Source organism: Cydia pomonella, chromosome 3 (assembly GCF_033807575.1).
Source record: "Cydia pomonella isolate Wapato2018A chromosome 3, ilCydPomo1, whole genome shotgun sequence".
NCBI lineage: Eukaryota > Metazoa > Arthropoda > Insecta > Lepidoptera > Tortricidae > Cydia > Cydia pomonella.
In genome coordinates, this window is record NC_084705.1 from 9,236,251 (window position 1) to 9,256,113 (window position 19,863).

General features: G+C 35.1%; 1 protein-coding gene across 5 annotated transcripts in view; it reads left to right on the top strand.

Annotated features, from left to right (window-relative positions):
* The window catches only part of LOC133515994 (sex determination protein fruitless-like), a 104,637-nt gene that overhangs the window by 36,799 nt on the left and 47,975 nt on the right, over nucleotides 1–19,863 (top strand). Inside the window, exon 1 of one of the 5 annotated variants that reach the window (XM_061848652.1) lies at nucleotides 19,675–19,742. The exons of the other annotated variants lie outside the window; for them this stretch is intronic. The gene's annotated coding sequence lies outside the window, so the exon portion shown is untranslated. Of the gene's footprint in view, nucleotides 1–19,674; nucleotides 19,743–19,863 lie in introns of those variants that run through there. 5 annotated transcript variants of the gene reach the window in all.

The window sequence follows — 19,863 nt, forward strand, 5'->3', positions numbered from 1 at the left end:
TGGAGAGAGAACCAACGTCAGTTTGGCTCAGAGCAAAAAAGGCGGTTTGTTGGATTATCACGAGTAGGAGTAAAAAACCGAATACCGAACTTAATCTAAACCTAAAAAACCATTGCGGCTGCGGCTGTGCCACTAAAACAGCATAACCGCGTTTTTATTATTAAGTCCGACTCACGCTTGACTGTAGATTTCTAATAGGTTTTCCTTTCATCTATAGGTAAAAAACATATATTGACAATTGTTTTCGATACGGGGGGGGAGGTGGTACTTTTTTGGTTATTCTCTTAAATAACTTCTAAACTTTTTATTTTCAAATTAAAAAGAATACATATTGAGAGTCTTACAATGAGCTCTTTCATTTGATATGTAACACGTATTGTTCGTAAAATTTTGTTTTTAATTTTATAATTTACCCCCAAAAATGTCCCCTATATTTAAAATTAATTTATTTCGGTTACATATCCGTCTTTCGGTCACAGACTTGCATATGTGTATGAAATTTCCACATAGTCCAGTAGTTTTGGAGCAAATAGGCTGTGACAGACGGACAGACAGACGCACTAGTGATTCTATAAGGGTGTCGTTTATTTCCTTTTGAGGTACGGGACCCTAAAAAGTAGCACTATCGTGTCATGTCAGCTATAATTTAGACTTCATGTATTGATCAGTTCTATCTTTTCCGACTAAATGCGTTTTCCACTCTACCAAGTCTGTAATTGTGAAACGGTCGAACTAAGCCTGGGTATATGTAGATATACCGCGAGTTCTGGAAATTGAAGTGATTATAGCCAGTATGCTGAAGTTGGGACTTACGTTCTTTCATCTTTGAGTTACCGCGGCGGCGCACAAGTGTGGGTGTTCCACGTGTAACGCCCGCTTCTGTCGCCCGCTGCTCTCCTGGTACCTCGCGCCCGACGCTGTAAACGATCTAGTTTGCGGGAACTTTGAAGCGGAAAATTTATCTGGCACAGTCACTGAAGTTAACGCAAATACACACAATTATCTCGTAGAAAGTCATACTTCAACAAAGATAAGTCAACGAGATACTTACACAACTTTATTTGTGCAAGTAGCAGAACATCCAAAATTTTCTAATACCTGGAAAGTTTACAACTTAAGGCTTTATTTAAAAGTAGTTTTTGTGAAAAAAAACAATACTTACATCATTTTGATACAAATTAGGTAGGCATGTTATATATGTTCACAAGAATAAGGTTAAAGTATGTAACTTTACTTTTGAGTGACATTAACGTGAGACACTTCATTCGGTTCTTGTCTGTTTTAATTTTTTTTGTCTTTTAATTATTTATATAAGAATTCAAGCCTTGGCGACCCTCTACATCTCTAAGGATAATTTAATATATATTTTTATATTTTATCTCTGACACGTAGAGACTTATACATCTCTAAAGAATTTTAGTATTTTATGGTTTTATTTTTTTTTATCATAGTTTTTTTTGTGTAATTTGACATTTAGAGACAGTATACATCTCTAATAAAGTATTTATTATTTCATAGATTCGATATTTGTAATTGTTTTTTTTTTTAATTTATTGTTTGTAAAAATGGACATGTAGAAGTGCCCCTGTGGCCTATTTGCTGAATAAATGTTTGATGTTTGATGTTGATGTTTAAGGTACGAACTGACATAATTTCTCTTCGTTGAACATGTTCTTGGAATAAGTAGTACACAAAAACCACAGACAAACACAAAAACCACAGACAAACACAAAAACAACCCTTTGTGAGCCCTAAGCCGACGGTGTCAACGTAAGTACCTAAGTATATGATTTATAATTGTTATATATTTGCTGTTTCAAAAGTGTTTTTCAATAAATAAAAAATACGTCAAAATCGCTTACCTTCTTTCTAATGCTAAAAAACGACCTATAATCATCGAAAATATGCACGTATCTGTGCAACACGAACCACCTGACTTTAATAGATAGGTAGCCTACATCATGGTGACCGCAAATTTCATATCAGTGCCATGTAAGTTCACGAACACCGCCATCTGCCTCGCCATGAATGCACCAGGACTGCACAATTAATCGGAGTAGGTCAAACTATCAGCAAGCGCTAAATTTCACCTGAATTCGAAAAACCTCTTTCACGTGTAACCTACCCAACGTGAAGTTCAATAGAAATTGCAAATGATGTAGGTAAACAAACCAAATTTTACAAATTTACCTTTATTATTTATTTATTTATTTATTACTTTGAAATCTCATACTTTTTAAGGACAACTATCAACAGTTAATACATATACTTACATATTTTAATTATAGCATTGTTTAGTTAAAATATATGTTGATTGTTAATATTTCAGTTCAGTAATATTCCGCGGCTTTGCTCCGTGGTCGTTAGTGGTAGAAAGCTGCAATTTGACATGAATACATAAATCATACATGGCAACAGAACGGTAAAATAAAAACTACAACACAACAATTTTTTTTAGGGTACCTCCTAAGCAAAATATTTGTGTTTTGATTATTTTATTTTATGAAATATAAAATAGGTGTTGAAGACCCTTAAGTATTCCTTTCGAAAGACCTATTCAACGATACCCCTCAAAATTGGGCCACAGAAAAAAAAATTGGTGTACCTCCCATACAAAATATTTGGTTTTTGTTTTTACTTGGACCCAATAGTGTGGGCTATCGTTGGATAGATCTTTTGAAAGTAATACCTTAGGGGAAGTGTACGAGGCGAAATCCTTAATTTGCGAAAAACCGATTTCTGTGAACTTTGACCTCGAATAACTTCTGACCCGTGCGAACGCATTTTCTATGACTTTTAAGACAACTTTTACACGGCATGGCATAATGAAAGTGTACGCAATAGTGTAGCTAGGCGTGGACGAAGAGGGCCCCGCAAAGCCAATCCATGGGAATACACATTGAAAGAAAGGGCCTCGCAGATGCAACTTCTCCCACAGCTAAATTAGTTACTGTGCAGTGATCATCCGTTTATGATCATTAAATAATAATTAAAAAAAACGGCATGATATTAAAAACCTGGGCTATAGATCTCGCAACCCCCATAGCATAGCACTGCCATTTTGAAAAACGCCCAATAACTGTATAGTGTATCGACATATAAAAACCATTTTATTATTCCTCACAAGCTCACACAATTTTATGAGAATCAGTTGAGAAATCCTTCTTGTGACTTGTAGAGGATAACAGCCAGACAGCCGCAAAGACGTAGGAAAGTATGTTGGCCCAAGCTGAATCGGAGACTCTTCACTCGTACTTCGGTCGGTTCACTCTATTTTAATCAACGGACTGAAAATAGGTATATTAAAATCTACGTTCTCCGGGTCACTCATAAGCACATAACTGTATAGGTACTTTATGAAACCATGGCGATAAACGGGATCATATCAATTAGAATCACAATTTTTTTCGAATTCACATTCGTACCGTTATTATTATTACTCGTATAGCAATTATCTAACTTAAATTGATAATCTTAACAACTGGGTCGGTCGGTCGGGTCGGTCAGATCGGAACATAAAACTTTTGTTACCAGTCTATCAATGCTACGAATGTAATTAATGCCATGCGCAATCCGAGATTGTAACTATAGGCCACCGACGGCACCGACACTTGGCTCACTCTTGGATTGTAAATACTTAGTCGTGTGACTTTAGTTTCGTAGTTGGCGTCAAACGCAGTCCTATCATTCAGCATACATTTTATATTTCGACTGAAAGCTAGTTCCCAGTATAATTTGATCGCAAAGCTCGTAACCACTACGCAAAATAATAGGTCAGATATTGCGTCTGTTTTGCCAGTGGGTTGTTCTACCCCACAATGCGTGACAACCCTAGGTTCCATTGGCAAACTAATTCAATCATAAACCGTATTTTCGTGCAATAAGTACGTTTTATACTTGTTTTCCGTTTATGTGTGGCTAGGCAGTGTTTTCTGTAAGCTTTGTGAATAGACACTGTGGTGCGGGAGCGAGTATTGATGTCACATCGGACGCAACGTGCACTTACAGCGTCGCTCCGCGCCGCCAGCCCTAATTTTAATCGCTTGCCTATCACTCTTCAATAGCGGCCCAGAATAAGTGTGATCTCTGATTAAGCATATTTTCTAAAGCGCTACAGGTTGAGGTATATTGGTCCGCTCGAGCGAGTCTCGATGAGCGCTTGTTATAACGCCGCCAGTCAACAGTCTAGCCTCAAACCCTGTATATTTTATCACTGGCGACCCGCTTGGCGCAAGCCTCGATGTAATCTCCACAAAAATTAGCTTATGGTATTTGTTTATTTCGTATATTTTTAGAAAGATAAGGTACGTAATATATTTTAATGAATTATTGACCATTTCCACTTTTGGATAAACTAGATTTATATTAAACATTACGTCGCGTAAGTCTAGTACGCATGATAGACTGATATATGGAACAGGTATTACAACACCTATTTCGTTTTCACAATGGACATCAAGAAACGTAATCAACTGGAACCTATTATAAAGAGTGCATATTTATGTTACACTTTAGAACATCAACTAAGTAGCTAAGTACATTTTTAAATAAAATTAGCACAAGGACATATTAGCATAGGCTCTTTGAGTACGGTTTACTGTAGCTAACGCAGTTAAAGCAACTGCTCCATCGTAAGTCCGTAATTACCCTCTCGCCCAGCAATGTCGCTAATTGCCTCCATAGAAACCGAGAGAGCGACAACAATGTTGTTGATGAATGATGTAACTTCTATCGAAGATGAGGCGATAAGCAGCAGATGTTATCCTAATAATGTTGAAGTTGTAATATTTTGTAATTTTAATGCGTGTAGGTAATCTACTTATAATGTAGATCGGTTCTTAAACTTGATAGGTACCTATATATAAGTATGTACGATACAATACTTATAATACTTTATAATATAGGAGGCAAACAAGCATACGAATCGCCTGATGGTAAGCAATTACCATCGCCCATAGACACCTGTAACACCAAAGGGGTTGCAAGCGCGTTGCAGAATTGAAGTATAGGTTTCCTACTTCGCTACGCTTTACGCTTGAGGATGCTTTAAGTGGAATGCGATAAGGCTTTAAGGAATGGGATGGGGTTATTCAATTAAGTATAGAAAAAGATCTACTACCACTATGTTTATTGGCTGCCAAGATAATTATTGTGTGAAGCAGTATTTATCTAGAAAGGCAATACATATTGAGAACAAGGGGTCCTTACATGACAACTAAGGGTTTAGGGGTGCGAAACTTGATTGATTACAGCCGCGTTGGGTAGCCAGTACTTAAATAATTCAAATAGAGGGGTTCCTTAGAATCCCTTTGGGATACAAATCTTTATTTGAACATGATTGTTACCTGGTTTGCCTACTTAAATTAAAGGTTATTATTTAGGTCATAGAGTAAGTAGTGAATAACTGGATGCTTCCTCGTAAATAGATAAATTAGTTTACTAAGATAATTGTTGTATGGGTATTTAATATCTCTCTTTGTACTCTTATACATTCTACCTTTAAAAAATATATATTTATATAAGTTGTTGTAGTTGTTATAATTCTATTGTTTTTTTTTAAGTAAAATGCTAAAATGCGATGTCATCCAAAGATACAATATGTACCTAGAAGCAAGCTTGTAAGCAAAACATCCTGTGAAAGAGCGGTATTCCTTTAACACAAGTATCTTCAATACTTACAAAGAGACACCAGCACAGCTACTGTAATACTAATCTTAGTTACTGAATAAAATTATTTTTATTTATTGTTCATTTATATATATCAAACCATAAATATCAATATTTAAGACAAAACTAAGACACTATGCCGTGGTATCAAAGTATTCGACGTAATATAATTCAATAAGATTCAATTATTTTACATTGGTATTCAGTCGGTATAATTCTTTCCCTAAACAGAAAAGCCAGCGGACCTCCGGCTGATTTCTTGACTCTGCGCCAACTGACTTGCAGCCAAACTATGTTACTTTACAACATATATTTTGAATGAAACCATGGTTTTACATGGGAATGTTCCGAAATATAAGTTCGATTCAACAATGAAGAAAGTTGGATTTTATAAAGACCGCAAGGAGCCATTCTAACCGAAAAATATATAAGAATTAAAGGCAAAAAGTTCATTTGACTCCCATCCGCAGAATGGGAAGATAGAAACATATCAAAAGTTGATTTTCGTTGAACTAAATGATGAATTCCTCGCACAACGTATCAGTATTGCGATACAACGAGGAAATTCCGCCAGCATACAATGCCTCAAGGGCCTATTTTAGATATAAGCTAGTTATAGTAATCATCTGTATATATCCATTATGTACATTATTTATAGATTAAATTATCTCGTAATGATGAATACATAATTTGAAAACCTAATAACATAAACTACGGATGTGACGACTCCATAGCGTACTGGTTTTCATGAGTACAATCAGTCAAAGCAGGACAGCTTGTGACAAAAGCCAATCGACAGAACCGACTCAACTTATCTGAGTGCTATTGGGAGAGACCAGTCGCCTATTGTATGGGTGAGATAGAACATCCTAGCCTAGCTGCCTTTGGCTTATTGCTTTAGTCGGTCGTTATATTTAGTAGGTAGATGATATAAAACATAGTTAAGGGGCGAGTTAGGTAGGCACCTAGGTTCCACTAATATCTAAAGTTCAGCCATAAGGTCATAACCACATGGGGGTTCATCTTGTATGTAAAGCTGGATAAGTGTATACTCAGTTAATGAATTTATTCCATTCATAAAGTAGGTATACACTTTTGCAGCTCGCTGTACAAAATTATATATACAAAAGACGAGTCACTATATTTATTCATAGTTTTTACCCAAAAGTTACATTTCAGAATGTAATTTAAGTATGCGCAGGGTGTACTTACCCTGGCGGGTGTTGTGTCTGCATGCGTTCCTTGACAGAGCAGCATCACCTCGGTGCACCCCTTACAATTCGTTAAATTATCAAAATAGTCTACGATTTTGAGCCCCGTGCACGCCCATATGACCGCAACACTAATTGTTCTGGCTACGGAAAATTAAGGATAGTAATATTATCAAACGATGTTGCGGCATAACGTAGGTAAAGCATAGCAAGTGGCAGTACTTACTAAAGATCTAATATGATATAGTAATTTATACATAGATAGAGATATAATATGTCCATATGCAACACTCCTCTTGCAGAGTCACAAACAGTTTCTCAAGATACCGAAACCCGAGCATCAGTGAGGCTGTAATGCAAGAGACTATTGTTTCTGCTCTACGATTACACAAGAACACTTTCAAGTGCAATCGGAGGCTCCCAATAATCACCTCGGGCCGTGTGATACGTTACCTGCACGAGTGCGGGCGAGCTGGGTCCTCAAACAAACCAATCTATCGTGGCCTCTAGACCCGTAATAACTATTTGTAATCAAAGGTTGCTCGTAATCTGGTTTTATTGTACCTTTGAATCGCTCTTGCTTGGTAACCGCTTGTAATGACATTCAGGGCGGCCACTTCCATCGCCACCGGTACAAGTTGCCTAGAGTTCCGTAAGACTTTGCGGAACTACAGAGCACAGTTATACTGGCGTACCGGAATCGAACGATTGGTAAGTGCTTTGAATCGCCGGCCCCGGTATGGAGACGGCACTTACCTGTAACATGCCGTTAGTGTCCAATAGTCGAATAAACATAGTTAGGACACTAAGCGTTCTGTGTGAAAACGTATTTGTATCATCGAGTCAATTTAGTATGAGACATTGACTTATTAGATTTCATTTCAAAATGATTAGTTCGTAGGTACGCCACCTACTGTGCTATCTATATTTATACCTCATAAAAAAAAAAACACGACGCGCTCATTATCAGACAAAATTTAGGCACTAAAGTATATAAATGTGGGCGTAATTCACAGATGTCAATCAGCACATCAATTTAATAAGGCTTGCTGCTCCCAGTTTTACTAATTCAATGCGATATAATGGAAGTCCATTTTACCTCGTCGCAGACTGGTTGTCCGCTATATTTTGTCTTATACGAATCATAAATTTCAGTTTTAACTCGGCGGTTTGTCGTCAACTCGAGACATAAATCTACCTAGTTAGTGTTGTATCTAAAGTCTGCGCTAGCTACGCGTTCTCGAAGTGGTTTAAATATCATCTTAAAATGAAGAGATATCTAATTTAAATAATTCATGTTCGATTTGATTCTTGGGGGCCTTATTCTTGAATGTGAATTTGAGTGCCCAAAATGATATGAAAACAACACCAACACACCACACCGCTAAACCACACCACACCAGGACACCACACTGCACCACTACGACACCGTACCACGATATCACACTACCACACTACACCACACCACACCACCATGTCGCTACACAACATCACACGTGTGCATGCACCTCATGTGTGATTGGCAGTATATTGGATTTTTTTCCTGTATGACGTCATGGGTAGTGTGGTATCGACATCAAGAGTTATACCATGGGACACAAACGTTCTGGAGGACCAGGACTTTGCGGATGGCATCGTGTTGATATTGCCTACTCTTACTTATCTAGAAACCAAACTTAACTAAGACGCAAAACAGTCGACATGAGAGTTTAGTCAAGTACAACAGATCCACTGATACTAAGAGGTGAGAAGTGTGAGAACCTAGAGACACTAGGTCCAAAAACATACGGATATGGAAATCGCGACACGGGAAGAGGGGAAACCAATAACGCAACCATCGCTTTCAGTTGGAAACCGCCGGATAGAAGAAGCCGTACGTGCCTGCGGCCGTCCTGTACACTCTTGGTAACGGTCCGTCGAGAGAAAGCTACGAGTGGTCGGGCTGAACTGGATCAAGGCCAGAAGAACCGCCGAAGATAGGATAGGAAGACGTGGCGTGAACTTGTGAACTCTATCTCTGGATGCCTTAGGACAGTAACAATATTCGAATATTCTTAACAGGCATTCCAATCTTAAATGTATGATTTCTTTCTTATTACTTAGTTAATGTGACAGTGATACACTTAAATTAAAAGTACATTAATTTCAAAATATTTTAGAAACTAAATGCGCCTCACGACCTTGCGTGACTTTAATACGAGTACACCCTATGTTCGCTACGCCGTAGCGTAGCGATAAAGAGTTCATATTAGCGAATGAAAAAATAAGAGAATAGGTACTAGGTATAGGTAATTAAAAACACATTTTTGTAGTTTTGGTTCAATCAGAGGCATTTGAACAACAATAGTCTTAATAACTAGAAGCGGCTTTTATATAAGCTAAAACTATTATGATCCTATACCGCGTGTTGTAGTGATACGGATTCATGATTGTACCATTGTTTCAAACGCGATGCGGTCCCACAATTGCACCTATTGTTACAAAGCATGTAGTACCTACAACCACTGTAACTCATCGCTCTCTAACTTTTTACCGAACTAAGGGAAGGGCCAGAAAGGTTATTATTTTAGGCGTATATTTACCCTATATTTTTTATGCATGTTAATGTGGTGTTTATGTCACTCTTTCCAATAGAGTCGATATTAATGAGCTAATATTTTTAAATGGTGGGTGATATTATTCTGTAGCATTCGTTTATAAGACTGTTAGCTTAAAAGTCTTGACGTGATTTATTTAATATATGTAAATTTCATTTTGACACTTGGAGAGACTTTACACCTCCAAACCTTATTAAGTTAATATTATTAGCACTCTGACATCGGCGACCTTTTAAATCTCCAAATTTAATGTATAATTAACTAGAGGCTATACATCTTTGTTATATTGTAGTAATTATTATTTTTTAAGATTATTACAATATAATATTTACCCAGGTATAGGCTGTTGTATTTATAAATGTTACTATGAATAATTCATAAATTATTTATCATGTCACTATATGATATTGATATTACTGTAAATGTATTGACTTGTAAAATAGCCCTTGATACCTAGGTGCAGAATATTTTTTTGGAATTTTGGCAAAGGCCACAATTTCAATTGAGTTCCATAAATGAGAAGGATGTGTATGAATAAAATATACCCTATATATATTATATTTTTATAATTTCCTGTCACCTAAATAAACAACGGAGTTACAAAATTTATTTTATAGGGAAAGCATAAAACGACAAATTAAATAAACTAACTTAAATACGCCCACCATATAAAATGTAACGTTGTAAACAGGTAGTAAATTACATATCACGAGACAGCCGGAGTCGGTGACAGTTCTCAATAACTGCTCATTTCCTTCCCGGGCTACGAACTAATACATAGTAATTTCCATTTAAGACCCATTTTAGTGTTATGACAGATATGCCATTTGTTACACATTGTTTCTATTTTTGTAAAAACAAAGTGTGCAAATTGAATACAATCGAATATTTAGTATGGTGATCGAGTGTTTTAATGGTTGGTTGACCACAAATTAAGATAAGGGGGATAACGCTAATTAAGATAACTTTACCCGTGAAAAACTAAGAAAAAATTGTATGGTGATACTGTGATATTTTAACACAGTGCCCGCGTTGCCAATCAAACTAAGATACGGTCAAATTTCAGTCAAAGTGAGGTAATTACATTCGAAGCGGCGTGGAATGTGAAAACTACAGTTCCATCGGCAACATTGTAGTAAAATTTGCACAGTCAAGGAATTTAATTGTGTCCTAACCACACTTAATTACAATAAAATTGAGCATCAAACAGGCTTCTTTGTACCCACTACCTTGGTTATTTTATGACAGATAAAGTATAAAAAAGCTTTTGAAAACTATATTCTCATAGATAGACTGTCGAATACAGAGTGTTTTATTTAACCCATACATAGTAATATTCTTAAGACTCTGCGAGGTGAATATTTAGCTAAACAAAATTTGAAAAAACTATAACACAAACCCAGAAATCATACTTACATTTGAGCGAATAAATAACATAGATTAATTGCTGTTTTGTATAAGAGCCATAATTTTTTGGTTTCCGTACCCAAGTGTAAATCGGGGCCCTATTACTAAGACTCCGCTGTCCGTCCGTCCGTCTGTCATGAACCGTGATAGTTAGACAGTTGAAGTTTTCACAGATGATGTATTTCTGTTGCAGCTATAACAACAATGACTAAAAAATACGGATCCCTCAGTGGGCGAGTCTGGCTTGTACTTATCCGGTTTTTATCTCAATTTCAGATTTGGTCCCATCAGTTAAAGTTATTCAGTATGAACTACCTACACATCAATCAAAGGGTTGAAAAAACACCCCGTAAATTGTAGTTACGTGACAGCAATAACGATTTGAGACATGTAAAATTGTTATTATTGTTGGGGATGTCGAGTTCGGCCGCGGTTTTTAATTAACAATGTTATAACCCGACCGCTTCGTCATTCCAACCGCGGCTCAAATGTAATTCTTTGTCATTGAGCCGTGTACTAACGGCGACAACCTTAATACAATGGATCATCATTAAGCCTTATGTCACTGGAATAAGGTTTACAAATATGCAGATTTACAACTGTTTCGATGCTTATAAAAATATAAAATATTATAGGGCAATTTTACATAGATTGACCTAGTCCCGCAGTGAGGTCAATTAAGGCTTATGTTGTGGTTTATACACGACGCTACATATAATATATAGTTATATATAAATACCTAAGACATACAGAGAAAACATACATAACTCAGGAACAAATATTTGTGTGATTGGAACACAATATAATATTTGAATTTTCGAATACAAAAACACCTTTTTATTATAATCAAAATTTGAATCAATTGATAACATATGAAACACCAGAAAAAAGCTAGGATAATTGAGGGTTAGCATAAACAAATGGCCCGATTCGAAGAATGAGATACGATAACGATAAGTTCTGGTTTAGATTAGTTCTCATTTATATATCGTGTGTATGTCGTATAATTGACAGAAGCAGCTCGATTCGGGCAACCAATGTCACTTGGACGTTAGAAATATCGTAGATAGATCTTATTGGGATGATGGGATCACAGCGGAATCGAAATAAACGCCAATTGTGATATATCGTTTAGTTATCGATCTTTCCAAAACTTAAACGTGTCTTAATCATTTATTCGAATCGGGCCCTAAGCCAGCGTTCGGGTAATTGGACGTAGTTAAAGGAAAAGGATTCAATCCACAGCGAGATGAGCAAAAGTTATGGAGGTTTAAAGTTAGAAATGGTATTCCTCATTACTGATTCACTTTTCCCATAATACTTATTTGGATGAAACATGAGTTTTGACGTGTTTTAAGATTCTGTACATAAACGATTTAGTTTAATGTCGTATTTCTTGAGATATTTAACTAAATGTGGGGTTGGATCCATTTTGAGAAAATACTTTTTCCATGTAACCTTTTTCATTTTAAATAGGCAATAAGGATCCATCCCAATAAATTGGAAAAAAAACGAGAAAATCACCAAGAAAAGATAAAAAACTATATTAAAAAAAACAATGTAATAGCTTATCAAAGTATTGAGTATTAACAAAATTGAGATCACTTCTGTTTAACGATAATAAAAGCCTCTTATAATCACTAATCGTTTTTTTTTTTTTTATTAGCCTATTTGTGTGTCCCACTGCTGGGCAAAGGCCTCCCCTCTAGCTTTCCAATCCTCCCTGTGCTGAGCAAGGTCCCGCCAGTCCCGCTGAAACGCATCACTAATCGTTTACAAAAAAAAAATTTTAGGACATAAATCAAAATACCATTTTTGAACAATATTTCCCATGACATACCAAATTCATCACATATTAATTTTTTGTAAAACTAATGGAAAATGAATATTTAATAGTTAATATTTACCAAAGTAATTGTAGATTAAAAGATATATAACTATAACTATACCACTTACTTTTATGCCTATTTTCGTCATTTTTTTTCATTCTTGTCATAGCATGCCTTCCTTGCAAAAAATTTAGGATCGCTATTCTCAGCTAAATAATAACATACACATATTAGAACAGAACTTTAATAATTTATCTTATACGTTGGAAGAAGTTTTGATGGACTCAACCAAAATAGCTTTTACTCACCATTTTTGTCGTTACAAATCCACAGGCCTGTCTTTCGCGACAATGCACAGCATGACGCAATAGCAAAATCAGTTTTTTTAGTTACAAAAATGATAGGTAAAGTTTCAAAATTATAATTATAATTACTATAACATTATTAATACCAGCAACGTATAAACGAAATTAATACTAAAAGCAAATTTTTTTATGAACAATATAATTAACATGGATCGTTATTAAAATTTAGCATTATATTGCCATTTTAAATATAAAAAATCCCTATAACGTATTTATGTAAACTGGATCTTTTCCGTTGATTAATTTACCACTATGAAACTATACCTGGAGTAAATTATCAAAAAAGATCCAAGTAACTTAAATCGACTTTGATGTTTGACGCTGAATATAAGAACAAATTAATTTAAACCTGCAAAAATGATTCAAACAGTTTGAATGATTTCTGTTATTTTTCCTCATCTATTTAGTTTGTTTATGAATTACGATCCAAGTCGACATATATAGTAAAAAAAATCAAAATTAGCCTATCATAGCAGTAAAACTGCCTTTTAGGTTAAGTATAAAGTTGTTTAAATTTAAAAAGTCAGCCTAAAGTTAATATATTTAACATGAATCGTTTTTGTTGTTTATTGATACACCAATGCTGGAATAACAAGAATTCCACAAATGTGATCCAAGTTTGTTGAATCGTTTTTGTTGTTTAGCTAAAGTATTTACACATCGTCAAATTAGTTTCTTAAAAACGATCCAAATGGGTTGGATCAGTTTTGTTGATATATATTTAGGACGAAAAGTATTCATTGCATTTTCTCAAAAAGATTCCAAGCAGTTTGGATTTTTCTTGTTGAAATTTATATAAACCAGTCCTGTCACTAACATAATTTTACAACAAGGTACCAAGAGTATTGAATACTTATTGGTGAATATCATTTTTAATCTTTCATACATGGGGGATGGTATCCGATGTCGATTAAAATATGAAAACGCTATGTGAGCTCAGTGCTTTTTTGCTGAATGAAAATATACACATTAAAGGCCTGCCTGGTATACTTAACTCATGTTTTGGTATTTTTGTGGATTGGATCCTTTTCCTTTAACTACGTCCAATTGATGGTTCGGATTATCGAGGTTCAACTGTCTTTAAATTGATTATTTAGCAATTTGCGGTTCAAGTAAATTTGGTTGTAAACCAAGTAAAATCGTCAGCTGCAGAGAAAAGGTGCCTACAAACTTCTATACTACCCCTGTATAGAAGTTTGTAGGCACGGGTGGTACCTTATTATCTCTGCAGCTGATGGTACATATGCTAAGAGTATGAGCTATCCAATGTAAAGTGAACCGTAAACTGCTAAAGAATCGATCTCCTCGACCGTACAGTAAAATCACAGAAGGTATTCTAATATTTTTGTAAAAGCTTTTATTAGTTAATTTGTGTAATAATGTCCTATAATATTTATTTATTCCTAATATTGGTATATTTTATTGACACATCTTCTTTCCAATTTAAAAAGTAATACAATTGACTACTTTTTTTAGAAGACTAGTTTTTGTTTTGCTTTTGTTGTGTTGGCATTTTGTTGGTAAACGTGCCGTACAAATCGAATCAAAATGAATCTTTTTAAAAGTTAATTCTACCAGTTAACATACATTAAAGTTAAAACTAAACTAGCCGTAATATAAAATTACTTAAAAATTAAATAAAACGATAACTAGAAGATACACTAATAAAAAAAAGTTATAAAAAGAATACCTAATTGGTAATACACAGTAATGATATAAAAAAAAAACCTTTTCACTCTTCTTGCTCGTAAAATTGACATTGAAGTCGCGTGTAAGCGACATATAATTGCTCTAGATCATAAAGTAAAATCATCTATTACGACCCTTACTATCTTAACAATAAAGTTCAAAATCTGCCATACAAACTGCGAGCCCTGCCCCCTGCCGGCGCGCCCCTGACCGGCCCGCTCCCGACCGGCGCGTCCGTCCCGCGCCCCTGACCGGTCAGAGTACGATTTTCTTTAGTCTTGAACTTTATACATTTTCCTCGCAATCTAAGTAAGAAACAGATTGTATAACTCAGGCATAAATGCCATTTACAGTACATATGGGGCTACTTTATAGCACTAGTGCGAGAAGTAGCATATTATGTTACTGTGTCGAACATTTAAAGGGCCATATGTACTGTAAAACGTTGTACGATACATGTGCGAATAGGTAATTCGCAACTCGTGTCGATTTAAAACACTCCCTTCGGTCGTGTTTTAATTTATCGCCACTCGTTTCGAATTTCCTATTTTTCGCACTTGTATCGTAATGTACTATTTTATCCTCTATAGTTCCTCGCTGCGCTCGGACCATGCCTCGGATGAAAATGGATTGCTTTATACCCTTGTTGTAGAATCTACTATTTTATGTTAATTTTTATTATTTCTGGGTAACGCGTAAAACATTATTTACAGTACACATGGGGCTACTTTATAGCACTAGTGCGAGAAGTAGCATATTACGTTACTGTGTCGAACATTTAAAGGGCCATATGTACTGTAAAACGTTGTACGATACATGTGCGAATAGGTAATTCGCAACTCGTGTCGATTTAAAACACTCCCTTCGGTCGTGTTTTAATTTATCGCCACTCGTTTCGAATTTCCTATTTTTCGCACTTGTATCGTAATGTACTATTTTATTATTTTTTTTACTCTTAAGGACAAAAACTAAATCATCAACATTTGAAAAGATATATATATATATATATATATATATATATATATATATACAGCACAAATAAAACTATTTTTTTAGATTGCCGGATCCTGCTCGAAGTTATATAAGTAATTACAATCACAATGTACGTGAATAAAAACCCCTAATTCGTACTACACTATTAATCGAGATAATAGATTCATAAATAGTTAATCCACTAATCGTCAGTTTATCGTCGATTATCGAAACAAATAATGAGATTAACCCGTTAGGCATATAGCTATATATTAACACAAAGCGAATATGTGGTGTCCATTGTATGTCTTTGTTAGGTATGCTAATACTGGCGTATGTCCATCGGTTGACGAGCTCTGTCGCACCGCTGAAGGCTATGTCCGAGTTACCTGTAACCTGCTACAAGCTAACTGCCCAATTATACGCCTAACCCTATCATGCTTGTACGATCCCGATCTAAATACAACCTAGACTTGCACAGATTCTGATTGAATTGTACAGTCAGCTGCAAAAATATTTAATTACGATACTAATCCGTTCAAATACATTGGCAACGTTAAAAGCTCTTGGAAAGACCCACTTAGAGATCATGTAACGTAAAGGGGTAGGTACTAGGTACATACATATTATTATATAAGTAGTTTATGAAAACATTATCTTATCTTATCTTATGATTTTCGGGGGCCCTTGCGGATACACTTTGACCCATAGGGATCTTTTGTGCAATTGTTTGTTTGTTTGTTTGTTTGTTTAAACTTTATTGCACAAATTTACAAAAAGAGTACAAATGGCGGACTTAACGCCTTGAGGCATTCTCTACCAGTCAACCATTGGGCTAAACAGAAATAGTTAGTTTGGTGCAGGATTGTAAAGAGTTGATATGGAAATAGACACAAGTCGAGACTACTATGATACTATACTTACACAAATATATATTTTAAATATACCTACATATATGCCTCCTTAGGAAAGATCTGTCAATTACTCAAGAGCTTTTTCGACCATCTCTGTGTGCCAGATGATGGAGCTCATGGGTAGCATTTTGAATTCCTTTAGTTCCAGATAGCTTGCTCCAAAGCCCTTCATTCTTTGTCTGGCGTGTTCGTGACGTTCATACATTAGGTTACTGTCTAATATATGCGGAGTGAAATCTGCACAAAATTCAATGTCGTATTAAATAAAAACATGCTTATTTTTTATAATATTCATGTTTTTTGTGACGTATTTAATAATGTTCAATGTAAGATAAAGTTTAGTCCAATGCGATATTTTTAACGTCAGTTATGGTACTTTAAAACTATCTTTGTCGAAAACACAAATGTTGTCATTTTTTTAGTTACAATTTTATCTTCCTTGAAAACTTTTTTTGGGAAACTTTGTGTGCTCGACATACTTCACATTCTCGCCCGTTGAACCATTGGTGTTCTCAAAATAATAGTTACCTTGCCATGAGTTTCTATTTTAAGTGACATATGATTAGTCCCCTATAAATCCCATAATGCAAAAACTGCTGTTTTTTTTACATTTTTGACCAAATGACGTTACCGTATTTTCAGAGCCTTTTTTTGTTTTCGGAGACGGTGGCCTTAACTTTTGTTAAGGGTTTGTCGATGCCCATATCATTAAGATATTTTTAAATAGTTTTACTGCAACATTTGAATGTTCTCGTGACCTCTCTGTAAGATTTTGTGACTCACCGGGCCTTCCTTTTTACTCAAGCCGTAGCCACTTAGTGGGCAAGCTGTGTAAGTGTGCGATTTAGGGAAGTGGACTTGTCGATTTTAATCATGTTATATATCGGTAATCTCTACACAGCGGAACGGCGCTCTCCATATCTTCACTTAAAATTACCATCATAGAAATGTTAATTCATAATAAATATTTTATGATATAATAAAATGACTCAATTATTGCGGAAAACATATTTTAGTTGGTTTTGGCCAGTGTAGGTACGATGGATTTCCGCCGTTGATTATTGTAATATCGAACTCTCAAAATCATACTGGTCGATAAGAACATATAAAGTTGTGTTATAATGGTTATCTGTTCATTTTAGGTAGATTAATTCCTTTCAAGTAAAATTATAATTGTAAAAAATGCCGATAGTTTACCGACATGGCTCACAGCATCATTTGGTTACTCATTGTTCATCGTACATAAAAATGTCCATCTTTAGGATTATTATATCTATGTAACAATCTAATAGCGGTACAATGTAAAGTCGTAAATTAATTAAACATTATAACACTACAATTAAGTAAGTATCTACCTAATAAAGCATATCTAATGTATGTAGAGATGTAGCCTGGAGTGCTCCGAGGAATTGTTCGGATTAATCCCTGCCGCTTCTTTCTGCCATGGCCCTACGCGACATTTTCATCTTCACACTTAAATAGATGGTTGGCAGTCCTCAACTGTGTGTTTGTCCAGAAACTTCCTGCCTCGCACAGCTGAACTGTGGAATGAACTTTCGCCTGCGGTATTTCCGGGCCGATACGACCTTCAAACCTTTAAGAAAAGAACGTACTCCATTCATAAATCCGACAGCGCACTTACAACTCAGGCGATTCATCTGCTCGTTTGCCTATATATCATAAAAACACGTAGTAGCCACTCCATATGTCATCCCTAAACAAATAAAGCAAATAGGTAAGCTTAAAACAATTTGCGAAACGCATGATTTAAAGGCTTTAGGTAAATAAGTGCCTAAATTTTAATACTGACCGATTTCATGACTACAATTTTTTGGAGTTCTAACGATTCTTGTAAGTTGAAAATACTTAATAAAGCTCAAGTGGAGGAGGACTGGGGTAAAACCACTTAACGAGTAATAAGTGAGTCGTAAGTTACGACATATTTCCAATGTTCCTTTTTTTTATCTCTAAAAGCTATATATGCGTGCCAAGTTCAATGCGGTTCGTTGTAAGGGACCATATTTGAAACAACGAAGCTGTACTTTAACATATATATACTTGTTACAATTGAATACCTACCGCAGTTTCATTCAGGCTTTAGGTACGAGTAGGTACGGTCAGCTGCAGAGAAAAGGTACCACCCGTGCACACAAACTTCTATGCAGGAGTGGTACCTTTTCTTCGCTACTTTCAAACCCGAGATCGCGAGTTCGAATCCACGTGAGGGTACTATCCTACACTGAATGGGTATCAACCATTCCATATTACCCAGTATCAAACAAGAATTACTTATGTTTTTAATTGAAATATGTTAACAAATAAACCGAAGTAGCTATTTTTAGAGATGAAAGCCTAATACCTACTTACGTTTTTTAGTCGACAGGAGACGATGTTCCAGACAAACAAATATTAGTACTTAAAGTGGAGTTCAATTGAAATGGTAAATAATGTAAGCAAACATAATTTAACTTCGTTTCTTTGTAATCTCGCACTTTTTGTGAACTACCGTTCTACAGTTTATATACTTAAATCTTAAATTTATTGTATTTTCATTATTAATATTTCAATGAAAACAACCATCGTAAAACTTTTAGGTTATACGTCAAATGCTGACAAAATCTGTCATATTACAACACAAGCCTTATTGAGCTTACTGTGGGACTTAGTCAATTTGTATACTAATGTCCTATAATATTTATTTATTTATTTATTTTTGTTTACATTATTTGCCAATTGTATTGACCTCCACTTTAGATTATACAAGGGTATTTATTTATGTAGGTACTTACTTATTAATATTGCTTCATAATATAACATCATCAAAGTTAAAGTTATGAAAAATCATGATGGTAAAACATAAATAATTTATTTATCCGATGCAACACCGGTCTGACAGGTTGTGGCAAAAATTTAATCTTGCATCAATTTTAGATATTAGTAAATTTCAACAGTGCAAAAGAGTAAAATATATTTTTGTAGTTTAATGAGCACAAAGGGACACTCTTTTAATATTCCGAAAAATACTTTTACACTTTGATAAAATGAGCATTAAACAAGTTGGAAATTTTATTGGCACATAACTTAAAAACATGTAAGTATTTGCAAAAAATCTAATTTCATGGTTTCTTTTACTATTTGACATTAACTGTTAAGTTTGTCACTAATGTTATGCCCATAAAGGGAATACGGAGCTATGTTCTCCATAACACTTT